The sequence below is a fragment of the Colius striatus genome, chromosome 1, assembly GCF_028858725.1.
Source record: "Colius striatus isolate bColStr4 chromosome 1, bColStr4.1.hap1, whole genome shotgun sequence".
NCBI classification, from domain to species: Eukaryota; Metazoa; Chordata; class Aves; order Coliiformes; family Coliidae; genus Colius; species Colius striatus.
Window position 1 is genome coordinate 163,503,720 of NC_084759.1, and position 19,517 is coordinate 163,523,236.

The following is a 19,517-nucleotide window of genomic DNA, read 5'->3' on the forward strand; positions in this document are numbered from 1 at the left end:
GTTCTTTCCTCCTGTGTACCATAGGTGAACTGTAGAAAACATATCTAGATCTTCAATTAAGAAGCAATAAATATTTCACTATCACCACCTGAAATAAGTATGCTCAAAGATGGCCCAGTTGGAGCATTGAACTAATAAAGAGAAACAACTACAACAGACCTTTTCAAGAGAAAAGTTAAAGATATAGATAAATTATTTTAGAAAAGTAATCGAAGAGAAAATAATCTTAGCATTTCTCCCTCCTAAAGATCCTTATTAAAGATATTATATTGTATTTTGAATTAGTGTATACGGTAGTAATTGCTACTATTGACACATCAATAGTTATCTTTGAATAAATAAAATGACAATGCAGCTATGCATAATACTAGAGATTTTAAATTTACTAGATAAATGTACAATAAAAAGCAAGTTTGAAATAGTTCACGAGAAAATTAGATAAAATGGAGGGGGTCTTTTTGCTTACAGCTCTCTTGTAATATTGTATTGTAAATGCAGCCATTTGCAGTTATTATCTTTTTTTTGCCTCCAATAAAAATATAGCAACTGTAAATAAAATGAAAAAAGTGCAGGAAAATAATAATAATAAAAAGAAAAAGAGCAATGCAAAGAATTCCACAGTAGAGAAAATAAATGAGCTGTAAATGAGCAGACTTAAACTTGCATAAAAGATTTGGAAAATGAATTCTGCATTTTACAAGAGCTGGTCTTTCAATACATATTGTTCAGTGACAAATGAACCGTATGGCTCCTAATAAGCTTTTAGTGCTACCTGTGCCAGCTGAACCCTTTCCTGTTTAGTACAAAGTTACTGCAAAGCAATTTGCTTTGTGGAATAAAAAGGAATCTGAAGAGCCCAGACAGAGAAATCCAATTTCATCTCCAGACAGCCACAGTGCTTTATGCCTTCCATTTTAATGGCTGACAGATTCTATTTCTTGTTTCCTGGCATCACAGAAGAAACTGGCTTACCTGCCTTGTAAAAAGATCATTTGAAAACATCAGTGTTATATTTTTGGGGTTTATTTGGTCTGAAGCTTGTTTGAAACACGTCTATATAAATTTGTTAATACCTTGCTTCCCTCTACCATTAATTTAGATAAAATACAGTTGCTGGGTTAATGAACTGTAGGCTTATATAAATTCTGCCTGTTGCTCTATCAGCCTTTTCTGGTACTATGCTATTGATTCACCAAGTGTGAGCTGATTGCAGATTTCTAAACAGTAAAACATCTCTTACTTTAAGTCTAAAGCTATATCTAGCCTTCTGAAACACCCATAAGCTTCTCTATCAATCCATAACACATTTTAAAAAATATTTTCCTCCTCTTGTCATAGAATGTCAAATTCAGGGTGTTTTTAGATTGGTCAGTCTGTCCTCAAAAGAATGACTCCAGTTTTACATGCCAGTTCCAATGAAAGAACAAAATTTGACCGAATGCTGAAAACAATTTTCAGAGGAAAATGTACAGGCTTTATTCTTTTGAAGTCATCATTCAAATTTACCAGTTGTAAAGTCTCTATTTTGATACACATTTTATTATTTGCATATACATCTGTTTATATGTTCAGACCAGAAAATGTTGAACTCAGAATTTCCATTGCATAGATGTGATTTAGGCCCAGATGACAACAAAGCATCTCACAGCCACTCACTCCTCCTTGCAGTGGTAGGATGAGGAGAAGAAAATATAATTAAGAGTCAATGGGTCAAGATAAGGACAGAGAGGGATCGCTCATCAGTTACGGTTCTGGGCAAAAAAGAATTAACTTGGGGAAGGAAACAAAATCATTTTAATCTGTTATTATTAAAAAACAGTCATATAATAAGAAATGCAACCAGAACTTTAAAAACACCTTTCTTCCCACTTTCCCTTCTTCCTGAGCTCAGCTCTAGTATGGATTTTTCTATCTCTTGGAGATAGAAGAATATTTCTCTATTTCTTGGATGGCATTTCAAAACACATGAAGGAAAAGATGGTTATCAGGGAGACTCAACATGGATTCATGAAGGGGAAGTCCTGTTTGACAAATGTGATTGCCTTCTATGAGGACATAACTTACTGGCTAGTGGATGTTATCTAACTTGTCTTCACAAAGGCTTTTGACACCATCAGACATAACATCGCCATCAAAAAGCTCAAACAATGTGGGTTGGATGAGTGGACATTGAAGTGAACCAAAAACTGACCGAACGACAAAATCCAGAAGGTGGTGATCAACGGAGCTGAGTCCAGTCAGAGGCCTCTGGCCAGTGGGATTCCACAGGAGTCGGTTCTGGGACCAGGCTTATTCAACACCTTCATCAACAATCTGGATGAGGGGACAGAATTCATTGATGATACCAAACTGAGAGGACTGGCTGATTCCCCAGAAGGCTGTGCTGCCATTCAGCGGGATCTTGACTGGTTTGAGAACTGGGCAGAGAGGAACCTCATGAGGTTCAACAACGATAAGTGCAGAGTTCTGCATCTGGGAAGGAACAACTCCGTGCACCAGTACAGGCTGGCAGTTGACCCATTGGAGATCAGTTCTGCAAAGAGTCATCTGGGAGTGTTGGTTGATAATAAACTAACCATGAGTCAGCAATGTGCTCTCATGGTCAAGAAGACCAATGGCTACCTGGGATGCATCAAGAGTATGTCCAGTAGGTCAAGGGAGGGTCTCCTTCCCCTCTGCTCTTCCCTGGTAAGGTCTCATCTGGAGTCCTGTGTCCATTTCTAGACTCCCCAGCTCAAGAAGGACAGAGAACTTCTGCAAGAGAGTCCAGTGCAGGGATACCAGGATGATCAGGAGACTGGAACATCTTTCTTATGAGGAAAAGCTGCAGGAACTGGGGCTGTTTAGTCTAGAGAAGAGGAGACTGAGGGGGGACTTCATTACTACTTACAAGTATTTGAAAGGTATGTGTCAAGAGGATGGGGCAACACTTTTTTCTGTACTGTCCAGTGATAGGACTAGGGGTAAGGGACAAAAGCTGGAACACAAAAAGTTCCACTTCAGACTTCTTTACTGTAAGAGTGACAGAACCCTGGCAAAAGTTTCCCAGGGAAGTTTTAGAGTCTCTTTCTCTGGAGGTTTTCAAAACCTATCTGGTCATGTTCCAGTGCCCCCTGATATGGATACACCTGCTTTAGTAGGGGAATTGGACTAGATGGTCTCTAGTGATCCCTACCATTCTACAATTCTTTGAGGGATTCATTCACAAACCTTTCTGACATGAGTCTTTCAAAGAGGTTGCAGCTCCTCACAAACTCCTCCGGCCTCAATTTCTTCTGTGGTTCAGGTCTTCAGGAACAAATTATTCCAGCACACTCACTATTAAAAAACCTGCCACATGAACCCAATATGATGGAAAATTCTAAAAGGCAAAAGGAATTGTTCTATTAAAAAAAAAAAAAAAGATATTTCTGAGCCATGAAAAAGAAACATTTAATTAAATAGTAATTCAAACTAGTTTGCATAGAAATATTCTTAACAAAACAAAACATTAAAATAGAAACTTTTTAGACTTTGATCTACAATTTTTAAGATAGGACCTCTAAACTTCTAGCTACCATTGAAGTATCTGAACACTACAGTCAGGAAACTCCTGGATCCCCAGAGGATTGCCAGGTCTTCAGATTCAGTGGTACTAAGTACCATTTGCTATTTCGAATGGAAAATCCAGGCCTTTATGTCAATCAACCTGAAGCTTATGGATTCTGAACCCCAGACGTTGCATAGCTTTGACCTTGGATACCTAGAAAGTTAATAGGTCCAGTATCCAGAAAGTAGGCATGGAAAATTGGTGGAGGTCTCAGAACTATGTTCTAACTTCAAACTGAACATCATCCCTTCAAAAACATAAATGAAACTCAATTTTGCATGTAAAATGCAAGATGAATAATGTGATTTTAAGTAAATGAAGATTTACTATATCTGTGGTGAAAGTTGAAATAATTTTAGTCAATGAACTGCTACATTTATCCTTTTACAAACTGTTCATGAATACTATATCACTTATTTATTCACTGGAGAAATTGTCTTAACTTGCATACTCATGAGTTTCTTTCAACTAACATGACAAAAGAAGTCATGTGATATTTAAACACAGCAGTTGATACAGTTCAGTTCTAAATCTTTTCCTAAACTGATGGGAGAGATCACTATCTTAGTAACAGTTTCTTAATTTGTTGCGGAAAAAAACCCAAAGGGAATATCACAGTACACTTTTTCATCCTGTAGTCATTCTGTAATATATTTTCCTTGTATTATAATTGTTTTATTATGTAGTGTCACATGTTACAGTAAGAAAGTTCCATAAACCTACAAAACTGTGACATGTCTAGTTAAATACCAACATGGACAGAACTTTAGGTTTCACTCATTTCACTTGCTTCCTGAGCTTTCCTATGAGGATATTATGGGACACAGTGTCAAAGGCCTTGTCAAAGAGGCCATAAAGGTAGATGACATTCACTGCTCTCCTCTCATCTATATAGTCAGATGTACTCTCATAGAAGACTATCAGATTGGTCAAGCAGGATTTCCCCTTGGTGAATCCATGTTGGGTCCTCCCCATACCTATCTTTTCCTTCCTGTGTTTTGAGAAGACATCCAGGATGAGCTGTTCCATCACCTTTCCAGGGATGGAGGTGAGGCTGACTGGCCTGTAGTTTCCTGGGTTCTCCTTTTTGGGCACCTCACTTGTGCTCCATGATAATTCACAAATGGTGAACAGCAGCTTAGCAATAACATCAGTCAACTCCCTCAGCACCCACGGGTGCATGCTATCAGGACCCAATAAAATTTGTTGACTATTATACATATGTGAAATGAAACTAATTCAAATGTGTTATATCTTAAAGAATGTCTAGATATTTGGGTTTGAAATATGCTTACCCTCAATGATCCAAGAATTATTTGTATTTCAAATGATTCTTGTCTTTGTACTCTGTTTCACTCCTTTTTTCTTCAAATTTTCTCTTCTAGTTCCTGCCAGATAATTTCCTATCTTTTCTCCTTAGCTGTAAGGAGATTCATTGGTAGCTGTAAATTCATTCATTGGTAGTCTCCATTTAATAGCTCACCATGATATCTCTCAGAATTTTTCCCTCCATATTGTCTTTGTAGTATATAATCTTTGACCATTATATTTTTTACCCTGAGAGACTATTGCTACTACTGATTACTTTGAAAAAACTCTTTTCCATCGGTTCCATGGTTTTGAACTATTAGGAAATCCTTTTTTTTTTTTTTTTTTTTTTAGTAGCATCATCTGTTTTGGTTTGTACTTCAACAGATCTTGAACTGGTTGTGTTATTTACTGTTTTTATTTATCTTTGTGGTCATCATCTAAGGAAATGCTTAATCTTATCAGCTTTGTTTTATTGCCAAAATAATTCAAGTGAAAAAAATAGAGGATTTTGTTGTTTTAGTGTACTAGCACTGGAAACTGACTTTTAGTTGAGAAATCTTGGCAAAATAGAGGTATGAGAATAAAGTTAGTGCAAGTTTACCTAATGCAGCAACTTAGAAATGGGCACAGTGGTATGCAACATCTACATACATCTAAGGATTACTCTTAAAATTATCAGTCTCATTAATAGATTAATTAGTCTAATTAATTAATAGACTTGGAGTCCAAAGTACCTAGTACGAAGAAGCCTGAACTTAATGTTATTATAATACTGTTAAAATTGTTTTATAGAACATCTGTGATAATAAATTCCTAATTTATGTAAATAGATGATTCCTTGAAAATAGTGAAATTCTGAACTTAAAACAATAGAAACTGTTATCTACCACATTGTCTAAATTTCAAACCCATGTTCTTTACTGAATCTCATATCTCTTTAAGTAGAACGATGCGTCCAGCTCAGCTTGTTACTTCATGGTATCATCACTATATTTAACAACCTGCTGACAACCTCCTAAGGTATCTTAACATTTGTGTATTTCAGAAAGCGATATTTTCTAATGAAGAACCTTTTCATTTTGCTTTCAGATATTGTGAATAAGATACAAGAAACTATCTTAAGTTCTACTAGAAGTGCAATCATGATAATTTAAAGGCAAACAAATTTTTAAGTTGCTACTTTTGACAGTTCTGAATATAGCAGTTGTTCAAAATATGTCCATTCCTGGGAAACATTCATCAAACTTTCCATTCAAAAGGGAGCTCCAAGTGGTAGTGGTTATAATAGCATTTGAAAGCTATCTAACTACTTTGCAATTCCTAAGGAGTGAACTTCATGCTGGCATCAATCTGAAAGATGGTCTGAAAGTTTTTTCTTGTTTTCTTCTAAAAATGTCATATGGAAATTTATTTATAGAAATGAAGCAAACAGGATACCCTTATACATTTTATACCTTGTTAAGCATACCTTAAATGTAAATTACAAACTCTTGAGTTTGACAGGAATAACTTCTCAGGTCTAAGTGGTAGAGCATGTTTTCTATTGTACGCAGAACACTATGTCAGAAAGTGGGCAAGTAAATTTGCAGAGAATTCTACAAGTAGACTGAACTTTGCCAACTAAGATTTGCAAAGTCTGAGAAAAGTTCACATGCTCTGAACATTTATGGTTAAGTTTGTTGTTTTCAAAGAATAATCTTTACCTGAGCTTCCTACACCCAGTTAAGACTTGAGGATATGTACTTCGGTTTCAATCTCTGACCTTGATACAGCTACAACTATTTAGAAGTGTTTCAAGGAAACACAAAACAAACAAACAAAAAACCAGACAAACAAAAACAAACCGGTATTTTCTCTCCAAGGAGCTGAAGGTGATAAGAAATACAGTTTAACTTTCCGACTTTCCTTATATTCTTTTTATTTGGCCCAGTATACTATCTAGATTTTCCAAGTGCTTGAGTTTTATGAAGAGCAGAAATGAACGACTGTTTAGCATGTAACAAATGTAGCACTGTTTCTAATAACAGATCTATAAACCAAACAAACAAGTTCAAGACAAACAAAAGTTATACATGAATACATTATAAAACTGAAATGGCACAAGTGATGCATGATCTAATAAATAATTTTCTCTTAAAAATCTTGATTAATTTCTTTTCCTCTTTAGAGAGAAATTAAAAAAAAAGATTTTTAATTGTTGTGCAGGCAATAACACTACATGGATTTTTGGCTCTGAGTGCTGAGTTGTCCTGTTCAAATCTTGACAACCATAACTTGTGTGCTAATTCTCCTGAAGGAAAACATTCAACAAAATTCAATAATCTATTTCCTGATTTTTTTTTTGTTTTTTTAAACTAGAGTGAGTCTAATTAATGTAAAATACTCCTATTGATGTTGCTCCAGCTTTTAGTTCCAGGGGATAGATGTTTACTGAATAAATAAAGTATAGGAAGTAACTCTGATTATCTTGGGTGTTGTGAATTTCATGCTATAGCTGTCAGTTCTATTAATTCTGGTCCTGTACACCTGAAGTTTGAGACTGACTGTATAATCAAATCTATATGTATGTGAAGAATTAATCCCCTTGGGGAAAGAATTCTATTTTTCATTTGTTTTCTTTATTTTCTTTTTTTTTTTAAAGAATGTGTTTTCCATTTTGGATAGGATAAGATTGCTATTACACTGATACCACCTTGGCCTTTCAAATGTAACATTATGAACAGGGGAAGATCAAGCACTATTCTTCTGTAAAATGGAAAAATATACATTATTCATCAACAAGGTTAATCTCTATGGCTCAAAGTACTTCTGATATATGCTATTTTTTTTCTTTTTTTTGCATACTAAATTAATAACTCACAAGGATGTTATATGGCCAGATGACTGAATGGATATAAATTATATTATTTTGAACATTTAATTTTATGAAGTATATTCGAGGCTGGGAACAAATAGAGGGTTCAGTTGTTTGAGTTAGAGAGCAAACTTGTTAAACAAACAAACAAAAAGAACAGACAAAATGAATTTTAAGTCTCAAGCTAATAGAGCTAATATTAGCTAATAGCTAAAATTTTTTTGTTATTTCACATTTCTGAGGTTTAAGTAAATGAAAGCTCTTTGCAAAACCTGGATAATAAGGATGACATCATATTAGGATTGTTTTTTTAAATAGTTTCTTTCTGTAAATTGCTGATTTAGTAAACCTAAGCTTCTTATGGTGACCTACCTGCCAGCTTTAATGGATCTTCAGTTAAAAAACGTTTCTCAAATCCAGGAGAGATTTATCTCCAAAATGAGACAATTAGAACAATGAATCAGTTGTGGAACTCACTTGACTTGAGAAATCTCAGTAACATCTCCCACACTTCCTTCATTTTGGTCTAATTCCTCTCTGTCTCATCTCCCTATTTTCTAGTCACAGCTGAGTCTAGAAGGATGTTATAGGAGGCCCTCTATAGGAATACCTGAGAAGTTCCATAAGTGGAACTGTTTCACATTGATTAAAAACTAAAAAATGAAATGGTTTTTTTGGGGTTTTTTTTCTGCATGAAATTTTGAAATATTTGAATGCCCCATGGATTCACAATTCCATTTTCCAATCATCTCTAATTATGTGTTCACAAGAGAGATATTTATTACACACAAATGGGTATAGCTAGTATGTGGATGGCCACATGGCTGTAGCAGGCAACTAGTTTGTTTTTAAAAACTCATGACAGTTAGGTCAAGAATTATTATAACTCCTTAACAAGCTACGTGAGTTATTTTTATAATTAAAATATAAAATCAACCACTTTCTCAACAGACTGAATATTATCTATCTATACAGTAAATGCTGAGTCTAGATGTTTTGCAAACAGTAAAAACAGTAAAAAATCTCCTGACTACAGTCAATATTTTCTTTTTAAGTTTAATACTGTGAAATGAAATATGACATATAACCACTGTTTTTACCTAAAAACTGTGGGTTTAATATCTGGATATCTATCTGTGTCAGAAAATCAAAACTTATTTGAGAAAGAGCTACATTTGCTACAAATATAGTAGTCTTTTTTGTCCTAAGATGTACATGTTTAAACAATTTTTGGAACTGTTACAACCCAACATCTGTGTAGGACACAGAATTGGATGACTCAGAAGATAAACTACAGTGAAAGCTGCCTTAAGACACCACCAAGCCTCTTCTGCAAAGAAAACTGTGTGGAAACAAAGCCAATTCTGGACTGACCTATAAGACTACTTATAGGGAGGGGGGAGTGCTGGAGAGGAAAAGAAGAATGTGATGTGTTATATATAGATGTAGAGAAAGAAAAACAAGATAAACAACTAATTTAGATTTTACCTTCAATTTAGGAATGAGAGATTGAGACTATTATTCACAGAATGAAAGCCATATTCAGTCACCCAGAGCTTCAAGACAGTTCCTGATATAGGTTAATTAAGGTGTTGTCTAAAGTTTCTCATGTGACGGCATTATGTAAACTGCTGCTGTACATAAAAACGTTGCTACATTTAGTTGTTAGAGTGTTTTTAGCACCAGAGAAATTACAAAGATCAAAAAATACACTTGTATGCCCCTACAGTAAGTAACTTTTTAATGTGTATAAAAAAATTAATCTTTAAAAGTTTAAAATCTTGGTTTTGTTTGCACTGTGTTATAATAGAAAACAACAATATCTTTTGGAAATAAGAAGAAAATTGACAATAATTAAGATTAAATTGGGAGAATAAAAATATTCAAAGCATATTAAACTCTTAAGAAAACTATGTGGTAAAATGGAGAAGCAGTGAGAAAAAGTTGTGGGTGAAGTTAATTTCCATAATTTCCCCTGGGTAGACCTACGGAGCAGATAGCATATGTTAAGAACCACAGCATCACAGAATTGTAGGGGTTGGAAGGGACCTTTAGAGATCATCTATTCCAACCTCTTGCTAAAAACAGATCCATCTAGAAAATGAGCTAAAGGTAACAGGCTTTCTACAGGAATCTCAACTATCACAAAGATTTGTGTACTTGAGTATACTAAAACCTGTACTACTTAAAACAGGAGTGGTATGAACCTCAAATGACAAAGAGTACAGATGATTTGAGAAGACTTAATTGTGGTTTGAAAACACATGAAGCATGTTAATCACTGAAAGTTTTACCCAAAAAAACCACCAGGGCTAGAAAAATTATTGTTTCCATTCTATGATTCTATACATTCCTCTACATTCTCTATGTACTCTGTGATCATGTCATCTGATGCTGTCTTATCTAACTGAATTAAGCAAAAAGATATCTTAGTTATCTTGGCAATGTTAAAAGTCTTCAAGAAAGGTCTAATAAAAGAATTGAAAAGTTTCAAATAGGTCATTCTGGCAATAACAGAATTGCTGCAAAAATAAAATTATTAAGAATTTGAGCACATAATTTTCTAAACATGTAATGAAAACTTCTAAAAAGTATACTGAAGTAACAGGATGAGTTTTTTTCATCTGTGCTTTACAGCAGATTCACCTCTGGATTGTATTGTTTCTAATCTCATTGCAACTGAATTCAGGGTTTAATCTTGTTTAGCCCACAATTCCTTACCTTTTCAAATGTTTATGTCTTTAATCTCTTTCCCTAACAAATAACTATAAAAAATGTATTCCTTTAAAATGTTTATTTAAAATCCTAAAACTGAAATATCTAAATATTTACTTAGATGTCTGCCTGTGTATAGAGTTGTTTAGTCAAATTAATACATTTGCAAGTTGTTGAGTTTCATAGAATAATAAACTACCTAAATTAATACTTGTACTTTAAATACATTTATCTGCACTATATTTGTTTGTATTCATTTAAGTAGCTCCATGAGACAGAAGTGGTACTGAATTACTTTGAAGAGTAACAGGCTGACACTTTGTCTTCCATTGTCCTTTGAAGTCAGAATGAGAGCCAGCATGCACAGTAGCATACTGCATGTTAGTTGTAAATCTTCATTCACTATCATTGGCACAACAGATACTGTCCCACAATTTGCAATGAGATGTTCCAAAGACACAACTAGAAATCAAATACTGAGTAGCTTGTGACTTCTCATCTTTCTTCAACATAAAAAACAGTAAAAACTCTGTTAAAACTTGAAGTCTTAATGCCACAACACTAATAGCTTATAACCTAACTTTTTGGAATTGCTCAAGGGACCTCCAAAATGGAAAAATAAATCACAAAACAAAGCAAAATATCCCTTTAGTTATTAGTGTGAAAGAGCTTGCACAATTTAAATACTTGTGTGCAGACAATACTGTTTGCAACTTTTGAAGTTACTGTCTCAAATGAAGGCTAGAGAATTTTAGAAGATATTTTCCTCACTGTAAATAATAAGATCAATCTAAGATTGTCACTGTTTCTTTGCCAGGATGGAAAAAAAGAAAGAAGCTGTATTTAATGTGTTCTCTTAGGACAAGGACATTTAAAAAATGTGTGATTTCATATAAGTGTGAGTTCATTAGCCTCACCTCTGGCCTCTGAGGTTACCTGATGGATTAATATCTTCCCTTTGTTTACATAGATTGTTGGAGTCATGTTTCCTGTGATGCACAAGAAAACAATTTCTATTGTTCTGTTTAGACACAGTGGTCAACTTAAACCATATTTTCATAAAACTTTCTATCTGCATTTTATGACTCATGGAAATGAAAAGGACACATGGTACACACTCTTAAGGTATTCATGGTAAGGTTTTATATATCAAGATGAAAAATTTACCTGTTTAATCCAAAATTCAGTTTTCATTGACTGCCTGTGTAGAAAACTTATTTGTAAAGTAGTAAAGTGTTTTATTCTAAAGTCAGTTGTCTATTTATAAAAATAAAAGGTACAGTGATCTCAACCAGCTTGAGAGTTGGGCAGAGAGGAACCTCATGAGGTTCAACAAGCACAAGTGCAGAAGTTCTGCATCTGGGGAGTAACAACCCCATGCACCAGTACATGCACCAGATCTGCTGGAGAGTAGCTCTGCGGAGAGATACCTGGGAGTCCTGGTTGATAATAAACTAACATGATCTAGCAATGTGCCTTCCTGGCCAAGAAGGCCAAAGGCATCCTGGGATGCATCAAGAACAGTGTGGGCAGCAGGTCGAGCGAGGTTGTCCTCCCCTTCTACTCTGCCCTGGTGGGGCCTCATCTGGAGTAAAACAAACCTACTTTCCAACTGAGTGCCACCACTGTCTGCTGGTACATGAGGTTGCTCCTCCCCAAGTGCAGGACTTTGTATTTCTCTTTGTTGAACTTCATGAGGTTCTTGTCGTCCTGTTGAAATCCCTCTGTATGACAGTGCAACCTTCTGATACATCAGCGTCTCCTTCCAGCTGTGTATCATCAGCAGACTTGTTAAGGATACACTTTGTCACATCACCCAAATGTTGAATAGGATTTGACTCAGTATTGACCTGGGGTACATTGCTAGTTACTGACTTCCAACTATGTTTTCCATGATGGATCACTACACTTTGGGCTCAATTATTCTGCAAGTTTTCAGTATGTTGAGTAGTTCCTAAACTTCTCAGCCTGATTTAGCTTAGGGTCCCAATGCTCTGCAGAGCAAACTCTTCCCAAGACACAGGCTGATCTTCAAGTTTGCATTCTAGATGGGATTTTGGACTTGGATTTGCCTCTAGCGTCCAGTATAGGTATATCCAGTGAGATCTTAGCTTTGGTCAGCATGAGAAAGCTGCTTCAAAGTGCTTGCTATACTTTCTACATTATGTTTAGTTTTGAATAACTAAAAATCCATTTAGATAGTTCATTTTTGAAGTCCAGGTATCTACCACTTTCCCAAATCTCTTTTGTCATACTTATTTGTAAGTTATCCACGCAAGAATTTTCCACTAACAAAAGTTCCCGTTTGGTGAAATCTCTTGCCAAAAGGGAAAAGCTAGGAACAGTACCCTACACACTAATACTTCAAATGCTCAGGCCAGTGCACATTTCTCTTTTCATCCTTCAGTAAACGATGCTTTTCCAAGATTTCACTATCTTGACTGGCTGGTTTAAGTCCCTATTTCTACTTTAAAGTATTTCACTAACTGGAAAGGTGCCCAGAATCCTGTTGCTTAGGGTCTTTGGGAAGATACCTCTGCAGTTTTCCATTATCCACTCCTTGTTAATCCTTTTAAATTGGGGGATGGAAAGAAAGTGAAGGGCCAGTCCCTGTTGTAGCATTTAGTGAGAGTTTGACAGTCACTTTTCACATTTTATAGTGACAAGACCTGCTGAGTACTTCTGTGTCTGCTGCTTTTGGCCCCATAAAACTTTAGGGCTCTCTGGAGCACTTTAAAGTTTCCATTTTCATATGAGACTTCAGCTAATATACATAGAAAACTGAGAAGCAAGACTTAATAATTAATTTTGGAGCACTTCTGCACTTAATGAAAAACAGCCACTAGTGATTTCTAACAAAACTTTACGTTTCTAAAATGGATATTTAAAAATAAAATATGCAATACCAAAAAACCACATAACCTGATACACTATGTTGTATTAAGTCTCCAGAAAAATATGACACCTATTAAAAAAAAAAGATGGTTGAGCTATTATTTTCTTAAAGTTTAATATGGCTTTCTTACAGCTATACAATATTTCATACAGTGCTTTGCCATTGCCATTGGTTTAACAACAGGTTGGCTTAATTCCAGTTCCATTGTGTTGTATTTGTTGTTTCTATGGAGGTGATAGAATATTATTATTAAGACAGAAAAAGACCAAAACAATACTTAAAAAATGTCTGAAGCCTGATCTAGGTATTTAAGGTATGTGTTAGATAGAAATATTTAAAAAAAAAAAAAAGATAACTTATTTCTTTCACCTGTGAGACAGACCATGAAAGACAAAAGATATTTTATTAGCAGTGCTAGAATTAACATCCCAAATACGAACTTCATTCATGTTTGTCTGTTCTTTGTTTTGATTATAAAACAGTTCTGTCCTAAAGTAGATTAGAAAGAATGTAGTAATTGCCACTGGAGAAGACATAAGCAAGAAGAGTAGTAATGAAAAAACAGAAGAACTTCTTATGCCATCATATTTTACACAACACTTTCTGTGGTCTATAATCAGTGTACATGGAGTTCATCTTAAAACTTTTCAGTCTACAATCAAAAACCTTATACTTATTACAGTTCTAGATATATCCTTCAGGTACTTCTTGAAATTTTCTAGAAAGGTCATATTAAACCTCAAGGACATGCAGTTTCTTTAAAAGAGTTCACTGCCTAGATTACTAATGAGTTTAAAACAATTTATTTACAATTAAAATGGCTGGATATGTGAGGAAATTGTTAATTAACAGATACTGAGGTTTGAATTTTACTTTAGTAAGAATAAGAAGACCTTTAATTTTATACATCATGAAAAGATATTTCAATATGAGATTATGATTCTGTAGTCTCTAAAATTATTGTTGTGGTTGTCATGATATCACGATTCCATCATTATTCACTTTTTATGTTTGAATACTGTAAATACCATGCAGTTAATGTATGTGCTGATTTGAAACATTACCCTGCTATTGAATTCTGAATGAAGCTCAGGCAAAGATGTGTCAATATTTCCTGAACTGGTGTTTCTGATAACATTACTCTTGATTAGTATGATCAATATGTTCTATATTTTTCTTAACAAAGAGATATTTTATTGACACAAAATCTATGGAGTCTGTATTTCATTTTAAAGTTGTTATGTTTTATTCAATTAATTTGCCTGTTTTTATTTGCAACAGAAAAAAAAAAAAGAAAAAATATTGCTTCTTGTGTATGCTTGAGGATGGATGTTCTTAAGCAGGTGCTTAGCTTTTGTCATTGTAAAAACTAGGAAAGAATTTCCATGTATTTCATTATGTGTTTTTGTTTGTTAGAATACTGCTATTAACTTTTTCTTGTAGATTGAGTTTTATATAATCAAATCTGAAAAATATGAAAAAAGACTCCTGGAATAATTGCAAATAGCTATAAATTATACTAAAGTAGATGCAAGTAAGTTGATATGGTATTGGAAACAATGTCTAAGAAATTTGTATTTTATGGTAATGTTTTATTACATTTTATTTAATCAAGTTATGATTTTTGAATCTTTAATACGTTTCAGTGAGTTAGAAATACATTTGGAGTGAATATCAATAAAGACAACTCTTCATGATTTCTAAATAGGTAAATAAAAATAGATCATCAAATTTTTCCAAGCAGTCAACATATTCAAAACTGAAATAGAAAAGCAAAAAAACCAAATCCCTTAGATGATATATGTAGCTAAATCTACTAAAATGGCATCATCCACTTAAAATTACATTACTTGCAATGTTTTTTGCTATCTTCTGATGTAAATATATTGAAAATTATGTGTTATCACATCACTATCCAATGAAAGAAACAGGAAAAAAATTCCCTCTTATCCACTATACAAAGAGGGATAACTGCTCTTTTCAAGGTTGTTTAAGTTTTGTTAAGGACAAATAATTTTCACTGAAAGAGAAATTATTTCTAATCCCTCCCACACAGAACACTATTCAAGGTGCTGGAGTTTTTTCTTTATTTTGTTGCTTCCCACTAAAGAAAAACTAAAAGAGGGGTTTTCATGACTGGCTTGAGATTATCAATGTCAGTTGCTTGCTTAGTATATATGCAATTTCCAACCAACTGAAATGCTACATGTGCTATTCTAGTTAATGACAGCAAAAGTTGCAAATGGTCAACTTATTTTTCGCAATTGCAGTTTCAGAAACAACCAATCAACCAAAATGCCTTTGTCTTTCTAAGGTTACTTTATCCGTTAATAACTATCTCTAATTCAAGTTAGCTGTTTGGAAACAATTTTAATTATCTAACAGAGGCTAAACAAAGACAAAGAACAAAAATAAAGATTGGAATGAACCCTTTGAATAAAGTCATTGTTAAGATAAAGGGACACAGGAACACACGAAACATGAACGTCTTCGTAACATGAGTCATAAAACAGTGCTTTAAGAAATAATGCAAACATCTGAAATATGTCTAGTTGAGAAGCAATGTGCAGAAGATATGTTTATCATCACCAGATGATTTATTCCAGTGAGTTCCTGAAGCTTTTAGTCCTCTGTCATTTACAGAAAATCTAAGTTTGGATTTTTAAGACTTTTGTTATGAAATACAAGGGATAAATTTGCATATGATGAAACAGTGTGGTCTCTTTTCTGTAGTTTGTAAACTGTGCACTGCTTTCAAATTTCTTATATTGAACATTGGCTTAAATGTACAAAAGTCACTGGAATTTACAGCCCAGTCTGATGTTGAAAGCAAAATATTGTTTCTTGCTCATACTCTTGTTCATATGCAAAGGAAGTTGTTGGACTCAAGTTCATCTCATTAAGCCTGAAGTGTTTAAAAGATAACAATAAGATTCAGAGTAAAATAGATCATCTGAAACCAAATTCTTCTCAGCTTGACAGATGTATTATCCTTACTATATTGAATGCATCTGTCTAAATGCAAAGGAATTTTGAATACCAAGTCCTTATACAAATATCTAAATTGAGCTATTTTAAACTTGAACTGGTTCCCACCATAGATGCCCAAGATTTTGTGGGTCAGCCTCAGTTCTCGTCAGAGTTAATTGAAGGAGAAACCACCATCTATAATGCTACATGTAGCCCTCCAAAGATGTGATCTGTGGCTTCCATTTGTCAGTCTGTGCTACACAGCATTTCTCTCCATTTACTCTGGACAGTCCATGGTGATCATGTCCTGTAACATAATTACTGTTTTCGTTTGTTTCATTCCATGTACTCAAAATAATAAAAGGTCAATCGGGAAAAAAACAACCAACCAACCAAAAATCTAAACCAAAAGGCAAAAAAAGAGGGAAAAACTCCAACCCAAAAACCATGATGACTTTTTAATAGCATGAAGTTGGAGGAAAGAGCTGCACATACTGACTCAAGGCATGAAAACTGGGGATATTTGAGGGAGAAAGACTTTGTGGGATAATGATGGAAGAACATATAAGATAGAGTGAGCTACACACTTTTCAGAAATGAGTCTCTGACAAAAGCTATTTTCATGCAAAGAGAAAATTGAAGACATTGTTCAAATATTCCAGAAAGTAAAACTGAATAGGAAAAAATCCCTCCCTTAAAGAGAAAAACAACTCAACCCAAATATTTCTATATTTCAGAAATGTTTGTTACTTCTCTTTAAGGTTTATGTGCACTAAAATATAAATTTCATACCTTCTCCAAGAGGTTTTTGTGTGGAGTGCAGCTCTCTCCCTTAATGAAAGCTAAATTAACTTTACGGTCTTTCTACCATTCTGAGAAACATGTTCAATACTGACTCAATATTGACTTTTCTTAAAGGCCTCTGTTCAGACAGAGATGAGATGAAACCTGCAAGCTATGTACTCACTGGACCTACAAGTCTTCAGTGTCATAATTATACTTCATTATGTTTGATACCTCACATTATCTTTAGGAACTATAAATGTTCCAATATAACTTCTGAGCTAGGACTATAATGTGTTTCCACTACATGAAAATGTAAGGAGGGAATCAGGAGAGAAAAAGAAAAGTATCTAATTAGATTCGTGACACTAAAAAGGAAGAAGAAAAAGCAAGAGAATTTGTGATATAGAATAAAGTCCTAAACATCTGGGAAAGCACAAAAGATAATGTTTCAAGGCTGCATTGGTCTTTACCAGAGTTCACAAACAGGACAGGCATTGCATAGCTGTAATTTTGGCCTGAGGGACTTGACATTTCTTTTTTAATGGCAACTCTACTTAAAAGCAAAGATAACAGAAACTTAAAACTAGATTCTAGAAATCATTTGGAATATTGTAACAGATCCAGGATGACATATTCTTCCTTTTGATGCACATTTGGCAATATTTTTATCAAGACTTGCCATCATATGCATGCAGAGAAACTTTGGTTTTATTTAATTATTGGAGAGTCCTGTCAGGAGAAACAACTATGCTAAAATTTATCAATCTATACTTCTGAAAGAGTTATTCTAACAAAGCCAAAAACATACATAGCTGAAAAAAACCAGAAGATCCAAAGTCATAAAATTAAAGATATTTAGTTTGCAAGAATGTTGAAAACTGAGTAATGGTTTAAAATTAAAAAAATGCATATGTGTGTCTTTGCTACAAGTTTTTGTTGATTTATCTCTTAATTAGAATAGCCATTATAGACCTCACAGTTACAGTGTATTGTAGGCATTGATTTTTTTCCATTGAACTTTAATGTTTTGATCTACTTCCCACATTTCCTGTAACTTAATGCAGAGAAATCAGTATTTTCTTCTACCATTTTGTATCTTTCCCTTTGAGTTCAGCACACATCATTTCTATGAGGATAGATTATGGCAAGCCATGACAAATTCCAAGATACTTATCTTTGACTTTAAAATTTCCAATACAGTAGTCAGTAAACTAACTTCTGCTGCACTGTTCACAGGAAGAAAAGGAAAAAGGAAAAAAAAAAGACAAAGTATAAATCTTAACATATTAATATCAAAATGTATTTAATAAAAGAAATGCTCACATGATCTATGGTTTAAATTTGGGGTTTTTTACCTTTTGTTGTGTTTTATATTTATAAAAAAATATTAGTAGTCATTTCCTTACAATATTATATTGTAATGTCTATGGTTAATGATGACTGCATGAAGCAAAAAAATATCATTAATATCTTAATATCATAAGTTGAAAAATATAATGAATATATTATGCTAGAAATAATCTTAGCAAGTAGAAAGACAGCTGCAATATGCACACACCAACACATAACAGAAGTTCTTCACATGAGATTATTAATTAAAACAAAATTGACATTGATAGCAAAAAAAAACTGTTTAAAGAAATGTCTAAGCTTTTGTGTTGTTCTTTTCCCTTTCCTTTTGAATAGTATATCATGGCTTCAGTGGCGTTTAATTAATCTATTCCCTAAAGTAATGAGAATCCATGTTAAAATGCTTTTAATCTGTCTCTCAAATTAACCAAAACATTTTTTTTTGTTCTCTTATTGTTAGAAAGAGCAAACAAGAGCCCCCTGTGTGCCTACTGTATTTTGTCAGCTATTTGTCACAACTCTATAGTTTCCCTTTTTGTTCATCTCACACAGACCTGTTGATAATAGTCTTTATATGACTTCAGTGGCCTTTGACTCAAAATAACTCTTTCTAGTCATGCTTAATATTGAAGAGTCATTGATAAAAATACATTTTTCTGTTAAGCTGAATTAGCTGTGCTAGCTGAGTTTTTCTGCTTAATTCAGTCCCATGGGACTCAAAACAACTCTTTCTAGTCACACTTAATATTGAAGAGTCATTGATAAAAATACGTTTATTTTTCTGTTAAGCTGAATTAGCTGTGTTAGCTGAGTTTTTCTGCTTAATTCAGTCCCATGGGGCTCAAAATCACTTCCTGGAGATGACACAAGGTAATTTCTTCTCTCAGTTTTTCTTGTCTTGATTATAGATATCCTGTGGCACACTGACAACACATTATAAAAACATCAGGCAATAAAAGCCCACAATTTTCATGGAGAATACAGGATATCCAGCTGCATCATTCAAAGGTGGTGGCTTTTTAATAAAAACTAAAAAAAAAAAAAAA